This window comes from Triticum urartu, chromosome 3 (genome assembly GCF_003073215.2).
Source record: "Triticum urartu cultivar G1812 chromosome 3, Tu2.1, whole genome shotgun sequence".
Lineage (NCBI taxonomy): Eukaryota > Viridiplantae > Streptophyta > Magnoliopsida > Poales > Poaceae > Triticum > Triticum urartu.
Genome location: NC_053024.1, coordinates 409,253,318 through 409,267,301, shown reverse-complemented (window position 1 = coordinate 409,267,301; position 13,984 = coordinate 409,253,318).

The window sequence follows — 13,984 nt, the reverse complement described above, 5'->3', positions numbered from 1 at the left end:
ATTTTTGCCATGCTTGTATGAACCTGTTAATGGATGAATTGGCCGTAGCTAAGTGCTAGACTTTTGTTAAGCATCTTGAATGCATCCCTGCCATGTATTTTGTTGTCATGTTTGGGTGTTGTAGCATGTTCATCTCATTGCATTTACATGACTACTTGCTGTAAATCGCAGACCGGTGTCATATTTGAATCGCTTGCCATTTCCAAACCGTAACTCCGATTCCGACGTTCTTTATATCGTTTTCAAGCGATTTCATCTCATATTTCCAGTGGCACACTTGGATTTCCAAGTTGAGGCCATGTTCATGCATTCCTTGTCACATCTCGCATATGCATCCCGCATCGCATCCCGCATAGCATATCATCGTTGCATCATGTTGTTTGAGCTTTGCACGTGGTTGATTGTGTCCTTGTTGCTTGTTTGTCTTGTTTGGGTAGAGCCGGGAGACGAGTTCGCTAACGAGGAGCCCGTTGAGTTTGCTTTCGAGGATCCAGTCAACTCTAACAACTTTGCAAGCAAGATGATCATACCCTCGAAATCACTACTATCTTTGCTATGCTAGATTGCTCGCTCTTTTGCTATGCCAATGCTACGATGCCTACCATTTGCTTTCAAGCTTCCCAAATTGCCATCTCAAACCTCTACCCACCATGTCCTAGCAAACCGTTGATTGGCTATGTTACCGCTTTGCTCAGCCCCTCTTATAGCGTTGCTAGTTGCAGGTGAAGATTGGAGGCCGTTCCTTGTTGGAACATTTATTTACTTGTTGGGATATCATTGTATTATCTTGTTTATCTTAATGCATCTATATACTTGGTAAAGGGTGGAAGGCTCGGCCTCTCGCCTAGTGTTTTGTTCCACTCTTGCCGCCCTAGTTTCCGTCATATCGGTGTTATGTTCCCGGATTTTGCGTTCCTTACGCGGTTGGGTTATAATGGGAACCCCTTGATAGTTCGCCTTGATTAAAGCTTTTCCAGCAATGCCCAACCTTGGTCTTGCCTTTTGCCACCTAGCCTCTTTTTCCCCTGGGTTTCGGGAGCCCGAGGGTCATCTTATTTTAGCCCCCCCCGGGCCAGTGCTCCTCTGAGTGTTGGTCCAACCGAGCGATGTCCGGGGCTACCAGGGGCAACTCTGGGCTGGCCTACCCGATGTCTGGCTCATCTGAGTGTGCCCTGAGAACGAGATATGTGCAGCTCCTATCAGGATTTGTCGGCACATTCGGGCGGTGTTGCTGGTCTTGTTTTAACCTGTCGAAGTGTCTTGAAGAACCGAGGTACCGAGTCTGATCGGAACATCTCGGGAGGAGGTCTATTCCTTCGTTGACCGTGAGAGCTTGTCATGGGCTAAGTTGGGACTCCCCTGCAGGGATTTGAACTTTCGAAAGCCGTGCCCGCGGTTATGGGTAGATGGGAATTTGTTAATGTCCGGTTGTAGATAACTTGAACCTTAACTTAATTAAAATGAATCAACTAAGTGTGTTACCGTGATGGCCTCTTCTCGGCGGAGTCCGGGAAGTGGACACGGTGTTGGAGTAATGTTTGTGCAGGTTGATCTCTAGTTTCTCGCTCGCGCTTTGCCTCCTCTTCTCGCTCTCTTTTGCGAATAGGTTAGCCACCATATATGCTAGTCGCTTGCTGCAGCTCCACCTATATTTTTACCTTGCCTTACCTATAAGCTTAAATAGTCTTGATCACGAGGGTGCGAGATTGCTGAGTCCCTGTGGCTCACAGATTACTATTACACCAGATGCAGGGCCTGATGATTCCGCTCCAGGTGACGCGCTCGAGCTCAAGTGGGAGTTCGACGAGGACTCTCAACGTTATTATGTTTCCTTTCCTGATGATCAGTAGTGGTGCCCAGTTGGGGGTGATCGGGACCGTGTCACATGTTGGGTTATCTTTTATTTTGGCGCCGTAGTTGGGCCATGAGTGTTGGATGATGTAATGTTATTTATGTACCTTGATTGACGTGGCGAGTGTAAGCCAACTATGTTATCTCCCCTTTATTATTATATTACATGGGATGTGTAAAGATTACCTTACTTGCGACATATGCCTTTAATGCGATTATGTCTCTAAGTCGTGCCTCGGCACGTGGGAGCTATAGTCGCATCGAGGGTGTTACAGTAATTCTCATGAGCTTGGTGCTTATAAGAAAGCTTGGTGCTCATCAAAGTATGTCATCAAGTAATTAATGCTGATGGACAAGTAAAGATGAATGCAAAGCAAAGCTTTCCACATTGTGCATCGGGGAGCTACTTGAAGACTTCTCCAATGTCTTGCCTTCAACTTGAGCCATGAAGAAATATCAATATAAAGCTCAAGTGAAAGGCTCTAGTCAAAGGTATTAGTTCCTTTGGCTTTAGATGTGAGGATCGATGACCATCGAAAAGGATATATGCTCAAGAATAAGTTTCCGATAGCTATCTAGTATAGTTCTTTTATGATTCTTGAGTTATAGGGATCCTGCACTATTAAGAGGGGATCAAAGGGGTAAGTGATGGATTTGCTCAAGTCAACATCATCTATTTCTATTCTTCTCACATCATATTCCAACATAGGCATATTTCACTCCTATCCAATACAAATACAATATGCCTACATATCTCAAAAGAAAATCCAAAGCCAACTAGGTTCCCTATGTATAACCCTTGCATGCGTTGCACCCTCCATTTTGGCTTATCTTGGGTGGTTCTCTATGTGAGGACCTGGAGCTTTTCCATAGTTTCAAAACGAGCCCAAGATCATCAAAATCGGAGTCCGGATGTGAAAGTTATGCATCTTTCAGTTTTGGGGTTCCTGCTGTTTTTTTAATGGCTGAACATCCGGGACTTGGCCGGATGTCCGGGCTTCCGGGTCGCCCCGGATGTCCGGGATCCTCCCGGAAATCCGGCCCGCAAATTCCAGAACCTATTTTCATATGTTGGTTGTGCCCGCCGGATGTCCGGCACTTGCCCGCATGTCCGGCCCGGCGCTGTCACTTACTCACAAACGGCTAGTTTTCTAGGCCCTCTATATATATATCCCTCTACTAATCTGGTAGAGGGTTGACCACTTGATCCCAAATCGCCCCAAGAACACAAGTGGCTCCCTCTCACTTCTCCTACACCAAATCTTAGATCTCGGAGAGATTCATGGGAGTTCTTGAGAGTTTTTCCAATCAAGTGATAGATCCACTCCCTCTCCCTCTCTTGACCAAAGTAATTCGTGATTTGAGCAAGTCTTGAGCATTTCCCCTTTGTTCTTGTTACTCTTGGAGGTTGGAGACTCCTAGGCGGTAGGAGTGCTCCGGTGAGGAATCAACTTGTGATTTGTCCCCCGGAAAGTTTGTGAAGGTTTGGAGGCCGCCTCAAGGTCTACCACTAGTGGATGAGAATCGCCTTCGTGGTGATATCTCAAGGAGAATAGGGTGAGCCTTCGTGGCGTTGGTGTGCCTTCGTGGTAACATCCACCTCTCTAACGGTGACTAGCTTCCCTCCAAGGAAGTGAACATCGGGATACATCCTTGTCTTCGTGACTTTGGTTATCCCTAACCCTAACTCCTTACTTGTGGTTTACTTTGGTCACTTGACCATGCATTCACTATATCTTGTTGTCCTCATTATATTGTGTTGGCCATTCCCTTGAAGAGATTATTTAGGCCTACACTTTATATTCGCAATTCATACTTTCTACTATTGTTCTATCTTATGCTTAGTGTGAATTGCTAGCTTGTAACATTCATTTCCATATCTTGTGACATAACTTGTGTAAGCTTGTAGTGCTTACTTGAGTTTGCTTGTATCATTCAATTCCATATATTGTGATACAATTTGTGTAAGCTTGTATTGCTTACTTGTGGTTGTGTGTATTATTCATTTCCATATCTCGTGATATACATTGAGTAAGTTTGTGTGACTTACTTGTGCTTACTCATATCCTCGTTGTTCTCATCTTGTTTATCCTAAGTTGTTGGTGGACTTAGTGAGCCTAGTATATTTAGGATTTGTGCTTGAAAAGTATCCGCTTAGTTTATTTCCGCATTAGGATATAGCCAAATCTGTAAAAGATTTTAAAACGCCTATTCACCCCCTCTAGGCGACATCATGGTCCTTTCAGTCGTACATGACAACTATCGCACACGCTATTCTGTGGTACAACGTTTACGATGCATACTTCATCAGAAACAGTTCATGGTTGCGAATCATGTACGATAAGGCAACTAACACAAACGTTTAGTTTGCCTGCACCATTTGTGATATTGTCTGACATCGCACAAGCTTTGCAAACGGCAACTGTGTGCATGCTTGCACATGTTTCCTCTCTGTGAATCGTCTCGGATTATGGTGTATATCGCAAACGTTTGTGTTTTAGCAACGGTGTGTGTCATAACGACCTGGAGAGTGTAATTTCACTGTAATTTAATTGCTGCTATTTCAAATTGTAACGGATTTGAATTTGAATTTGAATGTATGCTATAGCTTTATTCATATCCGTCAGGTTCAAACAACCAATGCATTATTCGATTCATAGGTACATATGTTCAAGAATTACATAAGAACCAAATAAAGAATGATGAACCACAGTTGTATACTTGTACTATTAAAGACGGTAAAGAAAGAGGTGAAATACATTCTGGTTGCTGAACAAGGTGAAGCGGAATGTCCATATTGTGCCCTCCTCCATGCAGAAGGCATGCACGACTCTAGTCCAACCCCTTGTGATGATCGGCCGCCCATCCTTCATGATATTCATGAAAACATCTAGATAATCATCGTGTTCTGGTAGAAATACTTTAACCTTTGCATGCCCACCAATCATGTAGTTTGAGAGGTAATCTTGAGTAAACTGCTTTGGCAACCACTGCAAAGGAAAAAGATTCAGACATTGTCATCTAACACAACTCATTATGGCCAATAAAAAGAAGGCTGCAGAGTTCTTAATTACCATCCTGCAGTTTGCTGTTGTCTTGGATAAAGTGTAAACAACTAGTTTAATTGTCATATTTGGACCCATTTTTTACTAACAATCTTTATCAGCTTCCTCACTTGATGCTGGTTCATCGATATCTCATTGCCCCATACGCAGAAAGGGTCGAAGCGCGGATCTTTACCAATGAGATATGTACCTAAAAGCACCAAGTTAATATTAGAAGCTAAACAACAATTGCACAATGATTTAGTACAACACTCTTTTATAATATCTTATAACATCCAATATAGTCACATATTAGATGAATTAACATCTTATATTATGGGCCGGAAGGAGTTTAGTGCATTCTTACAAATTATCGGATGATTAACTGCTGATGTATCCATGGGTTACAATTAGTTTGAGCTAGTTCGGGCTCAAATAGCCCTAAAGTATATCTAAACATGAGGGCTAGTTTGAGCTAGTTGCATCTATAACCCATCGAAAAAACTATCCAACCCAAGAGGTGCTAATTGGAGCTAGTTCTCCTAGTGCATTTATTGTCAATCTAACCCTGCCATCCAAACAACTCTTTGGATGGATTTAGTTTAGGGTTAGTCATGAGCTAGAAACTAACTCTAACCTCTAGCTAAGTTGAGTATCCAAACAGGGTTGTGTTGTTGTTGCTGTTGCTGCTCTTCTACGTATATCCAGACATCATCAGAACATTAATGTAACACTCTTCTTTGTTGCTATGTAGCCTAGGATTGCATATTTAGACATTAAGTACAGTGCACGTTGCTATGTAGCCCCAGATATATTACATATGGCCTTAGTTAACCTAATGATAAATGGGTTGCAGATATATTCTGTTAAAAGCCCGATTCACCGATTAGTCCCTTATCAGCCCCCGACATATATGGTACCAGCTACTGATATCCTGAACAGTGAGCATATATAAGCCATGGGATGAAACTAACCTCGATGGAAAATAGCATTCGTTCCCAAAATTGTCCTGTGTAGGTACATCGAGAAGCATGTTAAGCACAACAGGCTAAACATCAACCAAAATTATCCATGGCAGACAAAATAATCTCCAAAAGATAGCTTCAGTGTGCAGGTTTAAGCATGCTAGTAAAGCAAAACAAGTGGAAAGGTGTGTTAACTGCAACAGGCCTAACATTTAACAACAAGCAAACATAGTCATTCAAACTGGTATTGTGTCGGTCTAAGTACATTGGTTATTGTTAAATAAAAATGGAAAGGCGTGTTAACTACAAGATGCAGCAACCAAATATAGTCATTCATAGTGGTATTGTTGAAACTGGTAGTGATGAAATTTAACTGCACAGTTCATACTTGCACATATAGAACATCACGTTGTGAATAACTGGAATAAACAAGGCATACTACGAACAACCAAAGATAGCATTTGAAACTAGACATATGCTAACTATAAACAACTGAACAATCAAAAAACTTTAAAAGATGCATATGCTAGCTATAACAGGTATAACAACAAGCAAATATATGCATTCCTATCGGTATGCTTTAAACTGGATTGATGAAATGAACTGCACAATAAATAATTGCACATATAGAGCATCACATTGTGAACAACTGAAATAAACAAGGCATACTGCAAACAACTAGATATAGCAATTAAAACCGGACATATTCTCACTACACTACAAAAGGGACTCGACAAAACAAAACATGGGTTTCCCCCTGTGAAGAGGCATCTGTGAAGAGGCATGGCAAAACAAATCATGGGTTTCCTCACTTGTCACAGATGGGCTCATTCCCTTGGGAAGAGCACGGACCCTGGATGCGCTCCATGTTGTCGGAGATGGGCTCCTTCCCCTTGGAAGAGCACGGCTGTAGGGTGCCCTCCCTGATGTCGCGGACGGGCGCTTTCCCCTTGGAAGAGCAGATGGGCTCTTTCCCCTTGGAAGAGCCGGAGAGGGTGCCCTCCTCGTGGTCGCCGTCAATGAGGTCTGACTTGGAAGCTGTGGATCCCAAGCCAGCATCGCAGGACGTGTCCTTCAGAAATGACAAAAGGGGCTCGATGGTGATGTAGGATGGCAAATTGTTGACAGCGAGCCAGAGGAGATCAACAACAGGGCCATGGATGAGATCGACGGCGGTCGAACCCGAGGGATTGGGGGTGGGCCAGTTAACCTGTGACATAGCCCGCCTCAGGCCATCGATGTCGATGACCTCGATGTCGTAGCCAGCGGCTGCTACCTCTTGAGCATGTGTTGGTTTTCCCTTGAAGAGGAATGGGTGATGCAGCAAAGTAGCATAAGTATTTCCCTCAGTTTGTGAGAATATCAATCCAGTAGGAGGTAACTGATACGTCTCCAACGTATCTATAATTTTTGATTGCTACATGCTATTATATTATCTATTTTGGATGTTATTGGGCTTATATTTACACTTTTATACTATTTTTGGGACTAACCTATTAACCGGAGGCCCAACCCAAATTGTTTTTTTTGCCTATTTTAGAGTTTCGCCGAAAAGGAATATCAAACGGAGTCCAAACGGAATGAAACCTTCGGGAGCGTTATTTTTGGAACAAACATGATCCAGGAGACTTGGAGTGGACGTCAAGCAATCAATGAGGCATCCACGAGGCAGGGGGCGCGCCCACCCCCCGGGCGCGCCCTCCGCCCTCGTGGGCCCCTCGTTGCTCCACCGACGTACTTCTTCCTCCTATATATATCCATATACCCCCCCCCCAAACATACAGGAGCACCACGAAACCCTATTTCCACCGCCGCAACCTTGTGTACCCAAGAGATCCCATCTTGGGGCCTTTTTCGGAGCTCCCCCGGAGGGGGCATTGATCACGGAGGGCCTCTACATCAACTCCATGGCCTCTCTGGTGATGCGTGAGTAGTTTACTTCAGACCTTCGGGTCCATAGCTAGTAGCTAGATGGCTTCTTCTCTCTCTTTGGATCTCAATACAAAGTTCTCCTCGATTCTCTTGGAGATCTATTCGATGTACTATTCTTTTGCAGTGTGTTTGTCGAGATCCGATGAATTGTGGGTTTATGATCCAGATTATCTATGAACAATATTTGAATCTTCTCTGAATTCTTCTATGTATAATTGGTTTATCTTTGCAAGTCTCTTTGAATTTTCAGTTTGGTTTGGCCTACTAGATTGATCTTTCTTGTAATGGGAGAAGTGCTTAGCTTTGGGTTCAATCTTGCGGTGCTTGATCCCAGTGACAGAAAGGGAAACGACACGTATTGTATTGTTGCCATCGAGGATAAAAAGATGGGGTTTACATCATATTGCACGAGTTTATCCCTCTACATCATGTCATCTTGCTTAAGGCGTTACTCTGTTCTTATGAACTTAATACACTAGATGCATGCTGGATAGCGGTCGATGTGTGGAGTAATAGTAGTAGATGCAGGCAGGAGTTGGTCTACTTGTCGCGGACGTGATGCCTATATACATGATCATGCCTAGATATTCTCATAATTATTCGCTTTTCTATCCATTGCTCGACAGTAATTTGTTCACCCACCATAATAATTATGCTATCTTGAGAGAAGCCACTAGTGAAACCTATGGCCACCGGGTCTATTCTCCATCATACAAGTTTCCAATCTATTTTATTTTGTAATCTTTACTTTCAATCTATATCATAAAAATACCAAAAATACTTATCTTATTATTATCATCTCTATCAGATCTCACTCTTGCAAGTGGCCATGAAGGGATTGACAACCCCTTTATCGCGTTGGTTGCGAGGTTCTTATTTGTTTGTGTAGGTACAAGGTGACTCGCATGTGGTCTCCTACTAGATTGATACCTTGGTTCTCAAAAACTGAGGGGGAAATACTTATGCTACTTTACTGCATCACCCTTTCCTCTTCAAGGGAAAACCAACGCAGTGCTCAAGAGGTAGCAAGAAGGATTTCTGGCGCCGTTGCCGGGGAAATCTACGCCAATTCAAGACATACCAAGTACCCATCACAACTCTTATCCTTCGCATTCCATTATTTGCCATTTGCCTCTCGTTTTCCTCTCCCCCACTTCACCCTTGCCGTTTTATTTGCCCTCTCTTTCCGTTCCCCTTCTCTTTCCCAATTTGCCTCTTTTGCCCGTTTCTTGTTTGCTTGTGTGTTGGATTGATTGCTTGTCACAATGGCTCAAGATAATACTAAATTGTGTGACTTTGCCAATACCAACAATAATGATTTTATTAGCACTCCGATTGCTCCTCTTACCGATGCTGAATCTTGTGAGATTAATACTGCTTTGTTGAATCTTGTCATGAAAGATCCGTTTTCTGGCCTTCCTAGTGAAGATGCCGCTACCCATCTAAACAACTTTGTTGACTTGTGTGATATGCAAAAGAATAAAGATGTGGATAATGATATTGTTAAGCTTAAGCTATTTCCGTTTTCGTTTAGAGATCGTGCTAAAGCTTGGTTTTCGTCTTTGCCTAAAAATAGTATTGCTTCATGGAATAAGTGCAAAGATGCTTTTATCTCTAAGTATTTTCCTCCCGCTAAGATCATCTCTCTTAGAAACGATATTATGAATTTTAAGCAACTTGATCATGAACACGTTGCACAAGCTTGGGAGAGGATGAAATTAATGATGCGTAATTGCCCTACACATTGTTTGAATCTGTGGATGATTATACAAAAATTTTATGCCGGATTGAACTTTGCTTCTAGAAATCTTTTAGACTCGGCCGCGGGAGGCACTTTTATGGAAATCACTTTAGGAGAAGCTACCAAACTCCTAGATAATATTATGGTTAATTATTCTCAATGGCACACTGAAAGATCTACTAGTAAAAAGGTGCATGCAATTGAAGAGATTAACGTTTTGAGTGCAAAGATGGATGAACTTATGAAATTTTTTGCTAATAAGAGTGCTCCTACTGATCCTAATGATATGCCTTTGTCTACTTTGATTGGGAATAATAATGAATCTATGGATGTGAATTTTGTTGGTAGGAACAATTTTGGTAACAATGCGTATAAAGGTAATTTTAATCCTAGTCCGTTTCCTAGCAATTTGTAACGCCCCGAGACCGTTGTGCCACGTGTCCTCCAGTTATTCGATGTCGTTGCCATGTCATTTGCTTGCATGTCATGCATTGCATATCATGTCATCATGTGCATTGTATCATCATGTTTTAAAACTTGCATCCGTCCGGGTTCTCCCAGTTCCTTCCGTTGTCCGTTCTGAGCCCAACCACACTTGCACGCGCCCGCGGCGTGTCCGAAATATTATTTTTATAAGTGGCCGGAAAATGTTCTCGGAATGGGATGAAAGTTGATGTGCGGTGTTGTTTTATTGTCAGTAGACCGCCTACCAAGTTTCATCGCATTCGGAGTCCGTTTGATAGCCCAACCGTTAAACTATAGCGGCAGTATAGCCGGTCTAACGTCGGACGTTTTCGGTCTCCGGAAACAGTCGCCGGGCCTCCCTCTCTTCTCTTCTCTCAGCTCGAGACCGTCTACACAGCTCACTACCACTCACCGTCAGCCCTTACCTAACCTCTCTCGTCAGCGCGCGGACCTCCTCGCGCGCGCGTCCGAAAAGTTGTCCCGGACCCGGCCCGGACAGTCGTTACCGTTGGATCCGGATCATCCCCAAACATCTACAAAACGTCTCCGTTTTGTTAATTGGACTTCCTACCACAGTTTTTCCGCGGCCGTCCGATTATGATCGAAGGGACCGGATAGCCCCTAATTTAACCCACCTGCTATTTATACACAGTTGAAACCCTAGAAACTAGGGATCTGTCCCATCCAATCCTTTTCCCCGCCGCCACTCCTCTCCCACCTATGGATCCTCTCGATGCATCTATCCACCGGCCAGCCGCTCCTGATTTTATTCCTCGCCTTCCGTGCCCTACCAACCATCGCACACCACCAGTAAGATCCATCCAACCACCAGCGCCCAGCCTGCTTCCTCCTCGGATCAGTCGTAGCTGAGCCGCCCTTCGGACTAGTGCGCCCAAGCCCCCTCAATCTAGCCGTTCAGGAGGATGCCGTGGGCACCAGGGGCTCCCTCGTGCGCCTCCACTGCCTCCGTGCCCGCAGATCGTCGCCATTCCTGGCTACCTCGTCAGCCCATCGTTCAAGACGAGTACTACCAGGAGCTCTCGACGCCTTGCTCCATCGCCGCCTTGCGAGCATGCCAGCGCCCTCCATCTCGTCCCGTCCCGCTCCCTGGTAACGCGCTGTCGCTCTGCAATGAGCGTTGACTCCGCTCGCGCGCACCACTTCTTCTCTGCATCGCCATGAACCTCCTCACTCGCTCCCGCCGCGTCTGTCACCTGCAGGAACCAGGGGCGCTGCCTCCTTCAGTTCGTCAAGCTGCCCGTCAAGTTCGCGCCACGGCCCCGGTCTGGACCGGATCTCCTCTGCTCCGTCGCCCCACCTGCCGGATCCGCCCCTTCCCCGCCGTCCGCCGGCGTTCTGCTTCTCTGGAGCCGTCGTTGCCGCTCTGAACTGCTTTGGTTGTCGAGAACGAGCTTTCCCTCGTCGTCGCGTTGACCGCAGCAGCCCCGCGCCTGGCTGTGTCTCGCGCGAGGTCCACCGACCGGCCCAGCTGCCAGCCCAGCGGTGCCCGGCCTGCCTTGGCCTGCTAGCCCTAGCCCTGCCTCCCTCCGACTGGGCAGGCCCACTGGGTGAGCTGACCCCAGCGCCCCACCCCTTTTCTCGGCCCGAGGTGTTTTTTTTCCCGCTGCAAATTTGTCTAATTTCCAGAGTTTGTCTGTTTTACAGAAAACCCCTTGTAGATCATGCATATAATAACTTAATAACTGTGCATCGGATTAAAACAAACTTAATATGAAAGTTGCTTAGAATTTTGTCTAGTTTAATAATATGCAACTTTCACCTATGTTTAATATGTCTAAAATGTTGTTTGTTAAAATTTGCCCCTATGCCATGTTAAAATGATTTAATTCATAACTAAATAACCGTAGCTCCAAACTTAACAAACTTTATATGTAAATGGGGTGGAAAAATGCCTAGTGTAACATGGTGGCTTTACTTTGCATGTTTAACAACTCTAAAATATGTTTTAGGGCAGAACAGTACCAAACCTAATTTATGCATATGAGGAGTTTCCGGACTTGTTGTTTTGTTGTTCCGGCCTCATTTAAACTTGCCTAGATTAGATAGTTTCATCATGCTTCCCCTCTTGCCATGTTTAACAACATTTAATATTGTTGGGTACATAAACGAGAGAGAACTAAATAAGTCATGTGGTGTTTTCTTCAATATGCAACTCCGTTGCATAATGAGCTCCACTTAATTTGCAGGATTGTTTGTGCACTTTGCCATGCCATGCTTCATTAAACCGGACATGCATCATACTTGTTTGCGCATCGTGCCATGTTGATGTGTTGGTTGTTTACTATGTTGTTTGCTCCTTTCCGGTGTTGCTTCTTCGGGTTGGTTCCGGTAACGTCGCGTTTGTGAGGACCCGTTCGTCTATGTCCGTTTGTCTTCTTCATGGACTCATTCTTCTTCCTTGCGGGATTTCAGGCAAGATGACCATACCCTCGAAATCACTTCTATCTTTGCTTGCTAGTTGCTCGCTCTTTTGCTATGCCTATGCTGTGATACCTACCACTTGCTTATCATGCCTCCCATATTGTTGAACCAAGCCCCTAACCCACCTTGTCCTAGCAAACCGTTGTTTGGCTATGTTACCGCTTTGCTCAGCCCCTCTTATAGCGTTGTTAGTTGCAGGTGAAGATTGAAGTTTGTTCCTTGTTGGAACATGGAGATGTTGTTCCTTGTTGGAACATGTTTACTTGTTGGGATATCACAATATATCTTATTTAATTAATGCATCTATATACTTGGTAAAGGGTGGAAGGCTCGGCCTTATGCCTGGTATTTTGTTCCACTCTTGCCGCCCTAGTTTCCATCATATCGGTGTTATGTTCCCGGATTTTGCGTTCCTTACGCGGTTGGGTTATAATGGGAACCCCTTGATAGTTCGCTTTGAATAAAACTCCTCCAGCAAGGCCCAACATTGGTTTTACCATTTGCCACCTAGCCTCTTTTTCCCTTGGGTTAGGCCAGCCCAAGGGTCATCTTTATTTTAACCCCCCCCCCCGGGCCAGTGCTCCTCTGAGTGTTGGTCCAACTGAGCGATGTCCGGAGCTACCAGGGGCAACTCTGGGCTGGCCCACCCGACGTCTGGCTCATCCGGTGTGCCTTGAGAACGAGATATGTGCAGCTCCTATCGGGATTTGTCGGCACATCTGGGTGGCTTTGCTGGTCTTGTTTTACCATTGCCGAAATGTCTTGTAACCGGGATTCCGAGTCTGATCGGGTCTTCCTGCTAGAAGGTCTATTCCTTCGTTGACCGTGAGAGCTTGTCATGGGCTAAGTTGGGACACCCCTGCAGGGTTTTGAACTTTCAAAAGCCGTGCCCGCGGTTATGGGCAGATGGGAATTTGTTAATGTCCGGTTGTAGAAAACCTGAACTTGACCTTAATTAAAATGCATCAACCGCGTGTGTAACCGTGATGGTCTCTTTCCGGCGGAGTCCGGGAAGTGAACACGGTGTTGGAGTTATGTTTGACGTAGGTTGTTCTAGGATCACTTCTTGATCATAGATTCTCGACCGTGCTTTGCCTTCTCTTCTCGCTCTCATTTGCGTATGTTAGCCACCATATATGCTAGTCGCTTGCTGCAGCTCCATCTCATATCTTTTACCTTACCCATAAGCTTAAATAGTCTTGATCGCGAGGGTGCGAGATTGCTGAGTCCCCGTGGCTCACAGATACTTCCAAAACCAGCTTGCAGGTGCCGATGAGTCCATGCAGATGACGCAACCAAGCTCAGGAGGAGCTCGATGAAGATCTTGTCCTTTGTGTTGTTCCGTTCTAGTTGATCAGTAGTGGAGCCCAGTTGGGGTCGATCGGGGACCTTTGTCGCTTTTGGGGTTCTTCTTTTATTTTGGTTCCGTAGTCGGACCATGAGTTTATTTGGATGATGTAATGTTTTATTCATGTAATTGTGTGAAGTGGCGATTGTAAGCCAACTATGTATCTCTTTCCCTTATGAATTACATGGGTTGTGTA